Source organism: Lissotriton vulgaris, unplaced genomic scaffold (genome assembly GCF_964263255.1).
Source record: "Lissotriton vulgaris unplaced genomic scaffold, aLisVul1.2 SCAFFOLD_2797, whole genome shotgun sequence".
In the NCBI taxonomy this organism is placed as follows: Eukaryota; Metazoa; Chordata; class Amphibia; order Caudata; family Salamandridae; genus Lissotriton; species Lissotriton vulgaris.
The window spans coordinates 162,349-175,352 of record NW_028252829.1 but is presented as its reverse complement, the minus strand read 5'-3'; the positions used below and the strand labels follow the sequence as shown (position 1 = coordinate 175,352).

At 45.3% G+C, this 13,004-nt stretch overlaps 31 non-coding genes across 31 annotated transcripts; 23 read left to right on the top strand and 8 right to left on the bottom strand.

The window, feature by feature from the left end:
* The first annotated feature begins 558 nt into the window (after positions 1 to 558).
* Positions 559 to 630, top strand: TRNAA-CGC (transfer RNA alanine (anticodon CGC)). Its single transcript has one exon. It is a non-coding gene; the product is annotated as a tRNA-Ala (tRNA).
* Positions 631 to 823: 193 nt separating this feature from the next.
* TRNAM-CAU (transfer RNA methionine (anticodon CAU)) lies at positions 824 to 896 on the bottom strand. Its single transcript has one exon. It is a non-coding gene; the product is annotated as a tRNA-Met (tRNA).
* A 137-nt stretch (positions 897 to 1,033) lies between these two features.
* On the top strand, positions 1,034 to 1,105 carry TRNAA-UGC (transfer RNA alanine (anticodon UGC)). The gene has a single exon. It is a non-coding gene; the product is annotated as a tRNA-Ala (tRNA).
* Positions 1,106 to 1,535: 430 nt separating this feature from the next.
* On the top strand, positions 1,536 to 1,621 carry TRNAY-GUA (transfer RNA tyrosine (anticodon GUA)). Its single transcript is given in 2 exon segments — positions 1,536 to 1,572; positions 1,586 to 1,621. It is a non-coding gene; the product is annotated as a tRNA-Tyr (tRNA).
* Positions 1,622 to 2,235: 614 nt separating this feature from the next.
* TRNAA-CGC (transfer RNA alanine (anticodon CGC)) lies at positions 2,236 to 2,307 on the top strand. Its single transcript has one exon. It is a non-coding gene; the product is annotated as a tRNA-Ala (tRNA).
* A 193-nt stretch (positions 2,308 to 2,500) lies between these two features.
* On the bottom strand, positions 2,501 to 2,573 carry TRNAM-CAU (transfer RNA methionine (anticodon CAU)). Its single transcript has one exon. It is a non-coding gene; the product is annotated as a tRNA-Met (tRNA).
* Positions 2,574 to 2,710: 137 nt separating this feature from the next.
* Positions 2,711 to 2,782, top strand: TRNAA-UGC (transfer RNA alanine (anticodon UGC)). Its single transcript has one exon. It is a non-coding gene; the product is annotated as a tRNA-Ala (tRNA).
* Positions 2,783 to 3,212: 430 nt separating this feature from the next.
* Positions 3,213 to 3,298, top strand: TRNAY-GUA (transfer RNA tyrosine (anticodon GUA)). Its single transcript is given in 2 exon segments — positions 3,213 to 3,249; positions 3,263 to 3,298. It is a non-coding gene; the product is annotated as a tRNA-Tyr (tRNA).
* Positions 3,299 to 3,912: 614 nt separating this feature from the next.
* Positions 3,913 to 3,984, top strand: TRNAA-CGC (transfer RNA alanine (anticodon CGC)). Its single transcript has one exon. It is a non-coding gene; the product is annotated as a tRNA-Ala (tRNA).
* Positions 3,985 to 4,177: 193 nt separating this feature from the next.
* TRNAM-CAU (transfer RNA methionine (anticodon CAU)) lies at positions 4,178 to 4,250 on the bottom strand. Its single transcript has one exon. It is a non-coding gene; the product is annotated as a tRNA-Met (tRNA).
* A 137-nt stretch (positions 4,251 to 4,387) lies between these two features.
* Positions 4,388 to 4,459, top strand: TRNAA-UGC (transfer RNA alanine (anticodon UGC)). The gene has a single exon. It is a non-coding gene; the product is annotated as a tRNA-Ala (tRNA).
* Positions 4,460 to 4,889: 430 nt separating this feature from the next.
* Positions 4,890 to 4,975, top strand: TRNAY-GUA (transfer RNA tyrosine (anticodon GUA)). Its single transcript is given in 2 exon segments — positions 4,890 to 4,926; positions 4,940 to 4,975. It is a non-coding gene; the product is annotated as a tRNA-Tyr (tRNA).
* A 614-nt stretch (positions 4,976 to 5,589) lies between these two features.
* TRNAA-CGC (transfer RNA alanine (anticodon CGC)) lies at positions 5,590 to 5,661 on the top strand. Its single transcript has one exon. It is a non-coding gene; the product is annotated as a tRNA-Ala (tRNA).
* A 193-nt stretch (positions 5,662 to 5,854) lies between these two features.
* Positions 5,855 to 5,927, bottom strand: TRNAM-CAU (transfer RNA methionine (anticodon CAU)). Its single transcript has one exon. It is a non-coding gene; the product is annotated as a tRNA-Met (tRNA).
* Positions 5,928 to 6,064: 137 nt separating this feature from the next.
* TRNAA-UGC (transfer RNA alanine (anticodon UGC)) lies at positions 6,065 to 6,136 on the top strand. Its single transcript has one exon. It is a non-coding gene; the product is annotated as a tRNA-Ala (tRNA).
* Positions 6,137 to 6,566: 430 nt separating this feature from the next.
* TRNAY-GUA (transfer RNA tyrosine (anticodon GUA)) lies at positions 6,567 to 6,652 on the top strand. The gene is given in 2 exon segments: positions 6,567 to 6,603; positions 6,617 to 6,652. It is a non-coding gene; the product is annotated as a tRNA-Tyr (tRNA).
* A 614-nt stretch (positions 6,653 to 7,266) lies between these two features.
* On the top strand, positions 7,267 to 7,338 carry TRNAA-CGC (transfer RNA alanine (anticodon CGC)). Its single transcript has one exon. It is a non-coding gene; the product is annotated as a tRNA-Ala (tRNA).
* A 193-nt stretch (positions 7,339 to 7,531) lies between these two features.
* Positions 7,532 to 7,604, bottom strand: TRNAM-CAU (transfer RNA methionine (anticodon CAU)). The gene has a single exon. It is a non-coding gene; the product is annotated as a tRNA-Met (tRNA).
* Positions 7,605 to 7,741: 137 nt separating this feature from the next.
* On the top strand, positions 7,742 to 7,813 carry TRNAA-UGC (transfer RNA alanine (anticodon UGC)). The gene has a single exon. It is a non-coding gene; the product is annotated as a tRNA-Ala (tRNA).
* Positions 7,814 to 8,243: 430 nt separating this feature from the next.
* TRNAY-GUA (transfer RNA tyrosine (anticodon GUA)) lies at positions 8,244 to 8,329 on the top strand. The gene is given in 2 exon segments: positions 8,244 to 8,280; positions 8,294 to 8,329. It is a non-coding gene; the product is annotated as a tRNA-Tyr (tRNA).
* A 614-nt stretch (positions 8,330 to 8,943) lies between these two features.
* Positions 8,944 to 9,015, top strand: TRNAA-CGC (transfer RNA alanine (anticodon CGC)). Its single transcript has one exon. It is a non-coding gene; the product is annotated as a tRNA-Ala (tRNA).
* Positions 9,016 to 9,208: 193 nt separating this feature from the next.
* On the bottom strand, positions 9,209 to 9,281 carry TRNAM-CAU (transfer RNA methionine (anticodon CAU)). The gene has a single exon. It is a non-coding gene; the product is annotated as a tRNA-Met (tRNA).
* Positions 9,282 to 9,418: 137 nt separating this feature from the next.
* TRNAA-UGC (transfer RNA alanine (anticodon UGC)) lies at positions 9,419 to 9,490 on the top strand. Its single transcript has one exon. It is a non-coding gene; the product is annotated as a tRNA-Ala (tRNA).
* Positions 9,491 to 9,920: 430 nt separating this feature from the next.
* On the top strand, positions 9,921 to 10,006 carry TRNAY-GUA (transfer RNA tyrosine (anticodon GUA)). Its single transcript is given in 2 exon segments — positions 9,921 to 9,957; positions 9,971 to 10,006. It is a non-coding gene; the product is annotated as a tRNA-Tyr (tRNA).
* A 614-nt stretch (positions 10,007 to 10,620) lies between these two features.
* On the top strand, positions 10,621 to 10,692 carry TRNAA-CGC (transfer RNA alanine (anticodon CGC)). Its single transcript has one exon. It is a non-coding gene; the product is annotated as a tRNA-Ala (tRNA).
* Positions 10,693 to 10,885: 193 nt separating this feature from the next.
* TRNAM-CAU (transfer RNA methionine (anticodon CAU)) lies at positions 10,886 to 10,958 on the bottom strand. The gene has a single exon. It is a non-coding gene; the product is annotated as a tRNA-Met (tRNA).
* A 137-nt stretch (positions 10,959 to 11,095) lies between these two features.
* Positions 11,096 to 11,167, top strand: TRNAA-UGC (transfer RNA alanine (anticodon UGC)). Its single transcript has one exon. It is a non-coding gene; the product is annotated as a tRNA-Ala (tRNA).
* A 430-nt stretch (positions 11,168 to 11,597) lies between these two features.
* Positions 11,598 to 11,683, top strand: TRNAY-GUA (transfer RNA tyrosine (anticodon GUA)). Its single transcript is given in 2 exon segments — positions 11,598 to 11,634; positions 11,648 to 11,683. It is a non-coding gene; the product is annotated as a tRNA-Tyr (tRNA).
* Positions 11,684 to 12,297: 614 nt separating this feature from the next.
* Positions 12,298 to 12,369, top strand: TRNAA-CGC (transfer RNA alanine (anticodon CGC)). The gene has a single exon. It is a non-coding gene; the product is annotated as a tRNA-Ala (tRNA).
* A 193-nt stretch (positions 12,370 to 12,562) lies between these two features.
* TRNAM-CAU (transfer RNA methionine (anticodon CAU)) lies at positions 12,563 to 12,635 on the bottom strand. Its single transcript has one exon. It is a non-coding gene; the product is annotated as a tRNA-Met (tRNA).
* A 137-nt stretch (positions 12,636 to 12,772) lies between these two features.
* TRNAA-UGC (transfer RNA alanine (anticodon UGC)) lies at positions 12,773 to 12,844 on the top strand. The gene has a single exon. It is a non-coding gene; the product is annotated as a tRNA-Ala (tRNA).
* Positions 12,845 to 13,004: the final 160 nt, after the last annotated feature.

The following is a 13,004-nucleotide window of genomic DNA, read 5'->3' as shown; positions in this document are numbered from 1 at the left end:
TATGAAAAATTCCCAGAGCTTCGATAAATACCGGAAAAGAAGCGTACTCTATCTGCTTTCAAAGGGAATGGATGACATAGTCGTCGCTAGGGGAGGTGTGAAGAACAGTCAAGGAAACCTGCTGATCAGAACTAATACCAAAGCATTGCATTAATATATGTATGCCCTTGGCAGACTTCCAATTGCACTGCTCCAAAGGTAGCTGCTTGGCAGCCAATCACACTATGACTTGCCTTCAATTTGAATGTATACCGATGGGCAAGAGGGAATATCCAATGGAATCATCTCCCGAAAGGCTGAGCAAGCAGGAAAGTAGACCAATAGTTGTCACATTTTTGGGAATCCTGAGAAGTTTTGCATTCCAAACTGAGCAAATAAAAGCCCTGCCGGAGAATCGATCCCTGATTGCACTAAATATATGCTCCATGAAGACAGTTCACACGTGAGGTGTGAGCAATTCCAAGCCTGACACTTTACATTCTAGTCTCAAATCGAGACTTTGCAGTCCATGGGCTTCAGAGTCTCCTTGCATCCAGCAAAACGTTAGAGTGCAGTCGAGGGGATGTAGCTCAGTGGTAGAGCGCATGCTTCGCATGTATGAGGCCCCGGGTTCAATCCCCGGCATCTCCAGGAGTCTCTGTTCTCTATATTGGCTTTTTCCAGAAGGCTAGCCTGCCATCTTGTGGAAAGTAGAGGTTTCTCGGGCAGTTGGGGGTCAGAACCCCGCTTAAATTGTTTGCTTTGAAAAATGTGTTTGGAGTAGGCATAGTTTCCACTTTTCAAGAAAATCTGAGAATTTTGCTTGCCAAAAGGAGGAAAGAAATGCCCTCTCTGAGGATCGAACTCAGGACCTTCAGATTATGAGACTGACGCGCTGCCTACTGCGCTAAGAAGGCTGCACACAAGCATCTCTAAATAGGACTATAGACCATGAAGATATTCCAGGTACGAGGCTTAAGGATTTTCCTGGCTGAGACTTTATGCTGCAGTGTCAAATGGGTTGACTTGGCAGCCAGTAAAACTTGGCAGACATGGGGATGTAGCTCAGTGGTAGAGCGCATGCTTTGCATGTATGAGGCCCCGGGTTCAATCCCCGGCATCTCCAGACTTTTGCCATGCTTGTCTCGGATTTTGGCAGAAAACAAGGCTGGCTATCAGTATTAAGGAAGAGATATGTCATGCAACTGGGATACCAACCCCACTTAAACTGTGAGACGTTTGCCTTGAAAAAACCCATGAAATGGGGCTATCTCATTTTTGATGCTTATACAACAGAAGAATCTTACTTGTTTAAGCCATCAAAGTGATGATTAATCTTGGCAATCTTAATACATTTAGGATAGAAATCTGTGGCAGCCCTCTTGGTCATTGGTAAGGGTTCTTCCTCGAAAGCAGAGACTCTTACTTTTCTGGTAACTTTGAGGGGGAGTGGCAGGTAATATTGATGATGTGCATCTGTCTGCTCCTGGTCCCCACCCTCCACAACCTTTCTTGAGCGAGAGATAATTTTGGTGCTACGGAAGTTTGCCACTACTCCTTCGATAGCTCAGTTGGTAGAGCGGAGGACTGTAGCATAAATTCAGGCATCCTTAGGTCGCTGGTTCAAATCCGGCTCGAAGGATTTTGTGGTTTAATTTCCATGGCTTTTGCTTTGAATCAACAATACCTTCCATTGACTATGAAAAATTCCCAGAGCTTCGATAAATACCGGAAAAGAAGCGTACTCTATCTGCTTTCAAAGGGAATGGATGACATAGTCGTCGCTAGGGGAGGTGTGAAGAACAGTCAAGGAAACCTGCTGATCAGAACTAATACCAAAGCGTTGCATTAATATATGTATGCCCTTGGCAGACTTCCAATTGCACTGCTCCAAAGGTAGCTGCTTGGCAGCCAATCACACTATGACTTGCCTTCAATTTGAATGTATACCGATGGGCAAGAGGGAATATCCAATGGAATCATCTCCCGAAAGGCTGAGCAAGCAGGAAAGTAGACCAATAGTTGTCACATTTTTGGGAATCCTGAGAAGTTTTGCATTCCAAACTGAGCAAATAAAAGCCCTGCCGGAGAATCGATCCCTGATTGCACTAAATATATGCTCCATGAAGACAGTTCACACGTGAGGTGTGAGCAATTCCAAGCCTGACACTTTACATTCTAGTCTCAAATCGAGACTTTGCAGTCCATGGGCTTCAGAGTCTCCTTGCATCCAGCAAAACGTTAGAGTGCAGTCGAGGGGATGTAGCTCAGTGGTAGAGCGCATGCTTCGCATGTATGAGGCCCCGGGTTCAATCCCCGGCATCTCCAGGAGTCTCTGTTCTCTATCTTGGCTTTTTCCAGAAGGCTAGCCTGCCATCTTGTGGAAAGTAGAGGTTTCTCGGGCAGTTGGGGGTCAGAACCCCGCTTAAATTGTTTGCTTTGAAAAATGTGTTTGGAGTAGGCATAGTTTCCACTTTTCAAGAAAATCTGAGAATTTTGCTTGCCAAAAGGAGGAAATAAATGCCCTCTCTGAGGATCGAACTCAGGACCTTCAGATTATGAGACTGACGCGCTGCCTACTGCGCTAAGAAGGCTGCACACAAGCATCTCTAAATAGGACTATAGACCATGAAGATATTCCAGGTACGAGGCTTAAGGATTTTCCTGGCTGAGACTTTATGCTGCAGTGTCAAATGGGTTGACTTGGCAGCCAGTAAAACTTGGCAGACATGGGGATGTAGCTCAGTGGTAGAGCGCATGCTTTGCATGTATGAGGCCCCGGGTTCAATCCCCGGCATCTCCAGACTTTTGCCATGCTTGTCTCGGATTTTGGCAGAAAACAAGGCTGGCTATCAGTATTAAGGAAGAGATATGTCATGCAACTGGGATACCAACCCCACTTAAACTGTGAGACGTTTGCCTTGAAAAAACCCATGAAATGGGGCTATCTCATTTTTGATGCTTATACAACAGAAGAATCTTACTTGTTTAAGCCATCAAAGTGATGATTAATCTTGGCAATCTTAATACATTTAGGATAGAAATCTGTGGCAGCCCTCTTGGTCATTGGTAAGGGTTCTTCCTCGAAAGCAGAGACTCTTACTTTTCTGGTAACTTTGAGGGGGAGTGGCAGGTAATATTGATGATGTGCATCTGTCTGCTCCTGGTCCCCACCCTCCACAACCTTTCTTGAGCGAGAGATAATTTTGGTGCTACGGAAGTTTGCCACTACTCCTTCGATAGCTCAGTTGGTAGAGCGGAGGACTGTAGCATAAATTCAGGCATCCTTAGGTCGCTGGTTCAAATCCGGCTCGAAGGATTTTGTGGTTTAATTTCCATGGCTTTTGCTTTGAATCAACAATACCTTCCATTGACTATGAAAAATTCCCAGAGCTTCGATAAATACCGGAAAAGAAGCGTACTCTATCTGCTTTCAAAGGGAATGGATGACATAGTCGTCGCTAGGGGAGGTGTGAAGAACAGTCAAGGAAACCTGCTGATCAGAACTAATACCAAAGCGTTGCATTAATATATGTATGCCCTTGGCAGACTTCCAATTGCACTGCTCCAAAGGTAGCTGCTTGGCAGCCAATCACACTATGACTTGCCTTCAATTTGAATGTATACCGATGGGCAAGAGGGAATATCCAATGGAATCATCTCCCGAAAGGCTGAGCAAGCAGGAAAGTAGACCAATAGTTGTCACATTTTTGGGAATCCTGAGAAGTTTTGCATTCCAAACTGAGCAAATAAAAGCCCTGCCGGAGAATCGATCCCTGATTGCTCTAAATATATGCTCCATGAAGACAGTTCACACGTGAGGTGTGAGCAATTCCAAGCCTGACACTTTACATTCTAGTCTCAAATCGAGACTTTGCAGTCCATGGGCTTCAGAGTCTCCTTGCATCCAGCAAAACGTTAGAGTGCAGTCGAGGGGATGTAGCTCAGTGGTAGAGCGCATGCTTCGCATGTATGAGGCCCCGGGTTCAATCCCCGGCATCTCCAGGAGTCTCTGTTCTCTATCTTGGCTTTTTCCAGAAGGCTAGCCTGCCATCTTGTGGAAAGTAGAGGTTTCTCGGGCAGTTGGGGGTCAGAACCCCGCTTAAATTGTTTGCTTTGAAAAATGTGTTTGGAGTAGGCATAGTTTCCACTTTTCAAGAAAATCTGAGAATTTTGCTTGCCAAAAGGAGGAAATAAATGCCCTCTCTGAGGATCGAACTCAGGACCTTCAGATTATGAGACTGACGCGCTGCCTACTGCGCTAAGAAGGCTGCACACAAGCATCTCTAAATAGGACTATAGACCATGAAGATATTCCAGGTACGAGGCTTAAGGATTTTCCTGGCTGAGACTTTATGCTGCAGTGTCAAATGGGTTGACTTGGCAGCCAGTAAAACTTGGCAGACATGGGGATGTAGCTCAGTGGTAGAGCGCATGCTTTGCATGTATGAGGCCCCGGGTTCAATCCCCGGCATCTCCAGACTTTTGCCATGCTTGTCTCGGATTTTGGCAGAAAACAAGGCTGGCTATCAGTATTAAGGAAGAGATATGTCATGCAACTGGGATACCAACCCCACTTAAACTGTGAGACGTTTGCCTTGAAAAAACCCATGAAATGGGGCTATCTCATTTTTGATGCTTATACAACAGAAGAATCTTACTTGTTTAAGCCATCAAAGTGATGATTAATCTTGGCAATCTTAATACATTTAGGATAGAAATCTGTGGCAGCCCTCTTGGTCATTGGTAAGGGTTCTTCCTCGAAAGCAGAGACTCTTACTTTTCTGGTAACTTTGAGGGGGAGTGGCAGGTAATATTGATGATGTGCATCTGTCTGCTCCTGGTCCCCACCCTCCACAACCTTTCTTGAGCGAGAGATAATTTTGGTGCTACGGAAGTTTGCCACTACTCCTTCGATAGCTCAGTTGGTAGAGCGGAGGACTGTAGCATAAATTCAGGCATCCTTAGGTCGCTGGTTCAAATCCGGCTCGAAGGATTTTGTGGTTTAATTTCCATGGCTTTTGCTTTGAATCAACAATACCTTCCATTGACTATGAAAAATTCCCAGAGCTTCGATAAATACCGGAAAAGAAGCGTACTCTATCTGCTTTCAAAGGGAATGGATGACATAGTCGTCGCTAGGGGAGGTGTGAAGAACAGTCAAGGAAACCTGCTGATCAGAACTAATACCAAAGCGTTGCATTAATATATGTATGCCCTTGGCAGACTTCCAATTGCACTGCTCCAAAGGTAGCTGCTTGGCAGCCAATCACACTATGACTTGCCTTCAATTTGAATGTATACCGATGGGCAAGAGGGAATATCCAATGGAATCATCTCCCGAAAGGCTGAGCAAGCAGGAAAGTAGACCAATAGTTGTCACATTTTTGGGAATCCTGAGAAGTTTTGCATTCCAAACTGAGCAAATAAAAGCCCTGCCGGAGAATCGATCCCTGATTGCACTAAATATATGCTCCATGAAGACAGTTCACACGTGAGGTGTGAGCAATTCCAAGCCTGACACTTTACATTCTAGTCTCAAATCGAGACTTTGCAGTCCATGGGCTTCAGAGTCTCCTTGCATCCAGCAAAACGTTAGAGTGCAGTCGAGGGGATGTAGCTCAGTGGTAGAGCGCATGCTTCGCATGTATGAGGCCCCGGGTTCAATCCCCGGCATCTCCAGGAGTCTCTGTTCTCTATCTTGGCTTTTTCCAGAAGGCTAGCCTGCCATCTTGTGGAAAGTAGAGGTTTCTCGGGCAGTTGGGGGTCAGAACCCCGCTTAAATTGTTTGCTTTGAAAAATGTGTTTGGAGTAGGCATAGTTTCCACTTTTCAAGAAAATCTGAGAATTTTGCTTGCCAAAAGGAGGAAATAAATGCCCTCTCTGAGGATCGAACTCAGGACCTTCAGATTATGAGACTGACGCGCTGCCTACTGCGCTAAGAAGGCTGCACACAAGCATCTCTAAATAGGACTATAGACCATGAAGATATTCCAGGTACGAGGCTTAAGGATTTTCCTGGCTGAGACTTTATGCTGCAGTGTCAAATGGGTTGACTTGGCAGCCAGTAAAACTTGGCAGACATGGGGATGTAGCTCAGTGGTAGAGCGCATGCTTTGCATGTATGAGGCCCCGGGTTCAATCCCCGGCATCTCCAGACTTTTGCCATGCTTGTCTCGGATTTTGGCAGAAAACAAGGCTGGCTATCAGTATTAAGGAAGAGATATGTCATGCAACTGGGATACCAACCCCACTTAAACTGTGAGACGTTTGCCTTGAAAAAACCCATGAAATGGGGCTATCTCATTTTTGATGCTTATACAACAGAAGAATCTTACTTGTTTAAGCCATCAAAGTGATGATTAATCTTGGCAATCTTAATACATTTAGGATAGAAATCTGTGGCAGCCCTCTTGGTCATTGGTAAGGGTTCTTCCTCGAAAGCAGAGACTCTTACTTTTCTGGTAACTTTGAGGGGGAGTGGCAGGTAATATTGATGATGTGCATCTGTCTGCTCCTGGTCCCCACCCTCCACAACCTTTCTTGAGCGAGAGATAATTTTGGTGCTACGGAAGTTTGCCACTACTCCTTCGATAGCTCAGTTGGTAGAGCGGAGGACTGTAGCATAAATTCAGGCATCCTTAGGTCGCTGGTTCAAATCCGGCTCGAAGGATTTTGTGGTTTAATTTCCATGGCTTTTGCTTTGAATCAACAATACCTTCCATTGACTATGAAAAATTCCCAGAGCTTCGATAAATACCGGAAAAGAAGCGTACTCTATCTGCTTTCAAAGGGAATGGATGACATAGTCGTCGCTAGGGGAGGTGTGAAGAACAGTCAAGGAAACCTGCTGATCAGAACTAATACCAAAGCATTGCATTAATATATGTATGCCCTGGGCAGACTTCCAATTGCACTGCTCCAAAGGTAGCTGCTTGGCAGCCAATCACACTATGACTTGCCTTCAATTTGAATGTATACCGATGGGCAAGAGGGAATATCCAATGGAATCATCTCCCGAAAGGCTGAGCAAGCAGGAAAGTAGACCAATAGTTGTCACATTTTTGGGAATCCTAAGAAGTTTTGCATTCCAAACTGAGCAAATAAAAGCCCTGCCGGAGAATCGATCCCTGATTGCACTAAATATATGCTCCATGAAGACAGTTCACACGTGAGGTGTGAGCAATTCCAAGCCTGACACTTTACATTCTAGTCTCAAATCGAGACTTTGCAGTCCATGGGCTTCAGAGTCTCCTTGCATCCAGCAAAACGTTAGAGTGCAGTCGAGGGGATGTAGCTCAGTGGTAGAGCGCATGCTTCGCATGTATGAGGCCCCGGGTTCAATCCCCGGCATCTCCAGGAGTCTCTGTTCTCTATCTTGGCTTTTTCCAGAAGGCTAGCCTGCCATCTTGTGGAAAGTAGAGGTTTCTCGGGCAGTTGGGGGTCAGAACCCCGCTTAAATTGTTTGCTTTGAAAAATGTGTTTGGAGTAGGCATAGTTTCCACTTTTCAAGAAAATCTGAGAATTTTGCTTGCCAAAAGGAGGAAAGAAATGCCCTCTCTGAGGATCGAACTCAGGACCTTCAGATTATGAGACTGACGCGCTGCCTACTGCGCTAAGAAGGCTGCACACAAGCATCTCTAAATAGGACTATAGACCATGAAGATATTCCAGGTACGAGGCTTAAGGATTTTCCTGGCTGAGACTTTATGCTGCAGTGTCAAATGGGTTGACTTGGCAGCCAGTAAAACTTGGCAGACATGGGGATGTAGCTCAGTGGTAGAGCGCATGCTTTGCATGTATGAGGCCCCGGGTTCAATCCCCGGCATCTCCAGACTTTTGCCATGCTTGTCTCGGATTTTTGCAGAAAACAAGGCTGGCTATCAGTATTAAGGAAGAGATATGTCATGCAACTGGGATACCAACCCCACTTAAACTGTGAGACGTTTGCCTTGAAAAAACCCATGAAATGGGGCTATCTCATTTTTGATGCTTATACAACAGAAGAATCTTACTTGTTTAAGCCATCAAAGTGATGATTAATCTTGGCAATCTTAATACATTTAGGATAGAAATCTGTGGCAGCCCTCTTGGTCATTGGTAAGGGTTCTTCCTCGAAAGCAGAGACTCTTACTTTTCTGGTAACTTTGAGGGGGAGTGGCAGGTAATATTGATGATGTGCATCTGTCTGCTCCTGGTCCCCACCCTCCACAACCTTTCTTGAGCGAGAGATAATTTTGGTGCTACGGAAGTTTGCCACTACTCCTTCGATAGCTCAGTTGGTAGAGCGGAGGACTGTAGCATAAATTCAGGCATCCTTAGGTCGCTGGTTCAAATCCGGCTCGAAGGATTTTGTGGTTTAATTTCCATGGCTTTTGCTTTGAATCAACAATACCTTCCATTGACTATGAAAAATTCCCAGAGCTTCGATAAATACCGGAAAAGAAGCGTACTCTATCTGCTTTCAAAGGGAATGGATGACATAGTCGTCGCTAGGGGAGGTGTGAAGAACAGTCAAGGAAACCTGCTGATCAGAACTAATACCAAAGCATTGCATTAATATATGTATGCCCTTGGCAGACTTCCAATTGCACTGCTCCAAAGGTAGCTGCTTGGCAGCCAATCACACTATGACTTGCCTTCAATTTGAATGTATACCGATGGGCAAGAGGGAATATCCAATGGAATCATCTCCCGAAAGGCTGAGCAAGCAGGAAAGTAGACCAATAGTTGTCACATTTTTGGGAATCCTGAGAAGTTTTGCATTCCAAACTGAGCAAATAAAAGCCCTGCCGGAGAATCGATCCCTGATTGCACTAAATATATGCTCCATGAAGACAGTTCACACGTGAGGTGTGAGCAATTCCAAGCCTGACACTTTACATTCTAGTCTCAAATCGAGACTTTGCAGTCCATGGGCTTCAGAGTCTCCTTGCATCCAGCAAAACGTTAGAGTGCAGTCGAGGGGATGTAGCTCAGTGGTAGAGCGCATGCTTCGCATGTATGAGGCCCCGGGTTCAATCCCCGGCATCTCCAGGAGTCTCTGTTCTCTATCTTGGCTTTTTCCAGAAGGCTAGCCTGCCATCTTGTGGAAAGTAGAGGTTTCTCGGGCAGTTGGGGGTCAGAACCCCGCTTAAATTGTTTGCTTTGAAAAATGTGTTTGGAGTAGGCATAGTTTCCACTTTTCAAGAAAATCTGAGAATTTTGCTTGCCAAAAGGAGGAAATAAATGCCCTCTCTGAGGATCGAACTCAGGACCTTCAGATTATGAGACTGACGCGCTGCCTACTGCGCTAAGAAGGCTGCACACAAGCATCTCTAAATAGGACTATAGACCATGAAGATATTCCAGGTACGAGGCTTAAGGATTTTCCTGGCTGAGACTTTATGCTGCAGTGTCAAATGGGTTGACTTGGCAGCCAGTAAAACTTGGCAGACATGGGGATGTAGCTCTGTGGTAGAGCGCATGCTTTGCATGTATGAGGCCCCGGGTTCAATCCCCGGCATCTCCAGACTTTTGCCATGCTTGTCTCGGATTTTGGCAGAAAACAAGGCTGGCTATCAGTATTAAGGAAGAGATATGTCATGCAACTGGGATACCAACCCCACTTAAACTGTGAGACGTTTGCCTTGAAAAAACCCATGAAATGGGGCTATCTCATTTTTGATGCTTATACAACAGAAGAATCTTACTTGTTTAAGCCATCAAAGTGATGATTAATCTTGGCAATCTTAATACATTTAGGATAGAAATCTGTGGCAGCCCTCTTGGTCATTGGTAAGGGTTCTTCCTCGAAAGCAGAGACTCTTACTTTTCTGGTAACTTTGAGGGGGAGTGGCAGGTAATATTGATGATGTGCATCTGTCTGCTCCTGGTCCCCACCCTCCACAACCTTTCTTGAGCGAGAGATAATTTTGGTGCTACGGAAGTTTGCCACTACTCCTTCGATAGCTCAGTTGGTAGAGCGGAGGACTGTAGCATAAATTCAGGCATCCTTAGGTCGCTGGTTCAAATCCGGCTCGAAGGATTTTGTGGTTTAATTTCCATGGCTTTTGCTTTGAATCAACAATACCTTCCATTGACTATGAAAAATTCCCAGAGCTTCGATAAATACCGGAAAAGAAGCGTACTCTATCTGCTTTCAAAGGGAATGGATGACATAGTCGTCGCTAGGGGAGGTGTGAAGAACAGTCAAGGAAACCTGCTGATCAGAACTAATACCAAAGCATTGCATTAATATATGTATGCCCTTGGCAGACTTCCAATTGCACTGCTCCAAAGGTAGCTGCTTGGCAGCCAATCACACTATGACTTGCCTTCAATTTGAATGTATACCGATGGGCAAGAGGGAATATCCAATGGAATCATCTCCCGAAAGGCTGAGCAAGCAGGAAAGTAGACCAATAGTTGTCACATTTTTGGGAATCCTGAGAAGTTTTGCATTCCAAACTGAGCAAATAAAAGCCCTGCCGGAGAATCGATCCCTGATTGCACTAAATATATGCTCCATGAAGACAGTTCACACGTGAGGTGTGAGCAATTCCAAGCCTGACACTTTACATTCTAGTCTCAAATCGAGACTTTGCAGTCCATGGGCTTCAGAGTCTCCTTGCATCCAGCAAAACGTTAGAGTGCAGTCGAGGGGATGTAGCTCAGTGGTAGAGCGCATGCTTCGCATGTATGAGGCACCGGGTTCAATCCCCGGCATCTCCAGGAGTCTCTGTTCTCTATCTTGGCTTTTTCCAGAAGGCTAGCCTGCCATCTTGTGGAAAGTAGAGGTTTCTCCGGCAGTTGGGGGTCAGAACCCCGCTTAAATTGTTTGCTTTGAAAAATGTGTTTGGAGTAGGCATAGTTTCCACTTTTCAAGAAAATCTGAGAATTTTGCTTGCCAAAAGGAGGAAATAAATGCCCTCTCTGAGGATCGAACTCAGGACCTTCAGATTATGAGACTGACGCGCTGCCTACTGCGCTAAGAAGGCTGCACACAAGCATCTCTAAATAGGACTATAGACCATGAAGATATTCCAGGTACGAGGCTTAAGGATTTTCCTGGCTGAGACTTTATGCTGCAGAGTCAAATGGGTTGACTTGGCAGCCAGTAAAACTTGGCAGACATGGGGATGTAGCTCAGTGGTAGAGCGCATGCTTTGCATGTATGAGGCCCCGGGTTCAATCCCCGGCATCTCCAGACTTTTGCCATGCTTGTCTCGGATTTTGGCAGAAAACAAGGCTGGCTATCAGTATTAAGGAAGAGATATGTCATGCAACTGGGATACCAACCCCACTTAAACTGTGAGACGTTTGCCTTGAAAAAACCCATGAAATGGGGCTATCTCATTTTTGATGCTTATACAACAGAAGAATCTTACTTGTTTAAGCCATCAAAGTGATGATTAATCTTGGCAATCTTAATACATTTAGGATAGAAATCTGTGGCAGCCCTCTTGGTCATTGGTAAGGGTTCTTCCTCGAAAGCAGAGACTCTTACTTTTCTGGTAACTTTGAGGGGGAGTGGCAGGTAATATTGATGATGTGCATCTGTCTGCTCCTGGTCCCCACCCTCCACAACCTTTCTTGAGCGAGAGATAATTTTGGTGCTACGGAAGTTTGCCACTACTCCTTCGATAGCTCAGTTGGTAGAGCGGAGGACTGTAGCATAAATTCAGGCATCCTTAGGTCGCTGGTTCAAATCCGGCTCGAAGGATTTTGTGGTTTAATTTCCATGGCTTTTGCTTTGAATCAACAATACCTTCCATTGACTATGAAAAATTCCCAGAGCTTCGATAAATACCGGAAAAGAAGCGTACTCTATCTGCTTTCAAAGGGAATGGATGACATAGTCGTCGCTAGGGGAGGTGTGAAGAACAGTCAAGGAAACCTGCTGATCAGAACTAATACCAAAGCATTGCATTAATATATGTATGCCCTTGGCAGACTTCCAATTGCACTGCTCCAAAGGTAGCTGCTTGGCAGCCAATCACACTATGACTTGCCTTCAATTTGAATGTATACCGATGGGCAAGAGGGAATATCCAATGGAATCATCTCCCGAAAGGCTGAGCAAGCAGGAAAGTAGACCAATAGTTGTCACATTTTTGGGAATCCTGAGAAGTTTTGCATTCCAAACTGAGCAAATAAAAGCCCTGCCGGAGAATCGATCCCTGATTGCACTAAATATATGCTCCATGAAGACAGTTCACACGTGAGGTGTGAGCAATTCCAAGCCTGACACTTTACATTCTAGTCTCAAATCGAGACTTTGCAGTCCATGGGCTTCAGAGTCTCCTTGCATCCAGCAAAACGTTAGAGTGCAGTCGAGGGGATGTAGCTCAGTGGTAGAGCGCATGCTTCGCATGTATGAGGCACCGGGTTCAATCCCCGGCATCTCCAGGAGTCTCTGTTCTCTATCTTGGCTTTTTCCAGAAGGCTAGCCTGCCATCTTGTGGAAAGTAGAGGTTTCTCCGGCAGTTGGGGGTCAGAACCCCGCTTAAATTGTTTGCTTTGAAAAATGTGTTTGGAGTAGGCATAGTTTCCACTTTTCAAGAAAATCTGAGAATTTTGCTTGCCAAAAGGAGGAAATAAATGCCCTCTCTGAGGATCGAACTCAGGACCTTCAGATTATGAGACTGACGCGCTGCCTACTGCGCTAAGAAGGCTGCACACAAGCATCTCTAAATAGGACTATAGACCATGAAGATATTCCAGGTACGAGGCTTAAGGATTTTCCTGGCTGAGACTTTATGCTGCAGTGTCAAATGGGTTGACTTGGCAGCCAGTAAAACTTGGCAGACATGGGGATGTAGCTCAGTGGTAGAGCGCATGCTTTGCATGTATGAGGCCCCGGGTTCAATCCCCGGCATCTCCAGACTTTTGCCATGCTTGTCTCGGATTTTGGCAGAAAACAAGGCTGGCTATCAGTATTAAGGAAGAGATATGTCATGCAACTGGGATACCAACCCCACTTAAACTGTGAGACGTTTGCCTTGAAAAAACCCATGAAATGGGGCTATCTCATTTTTGATGCT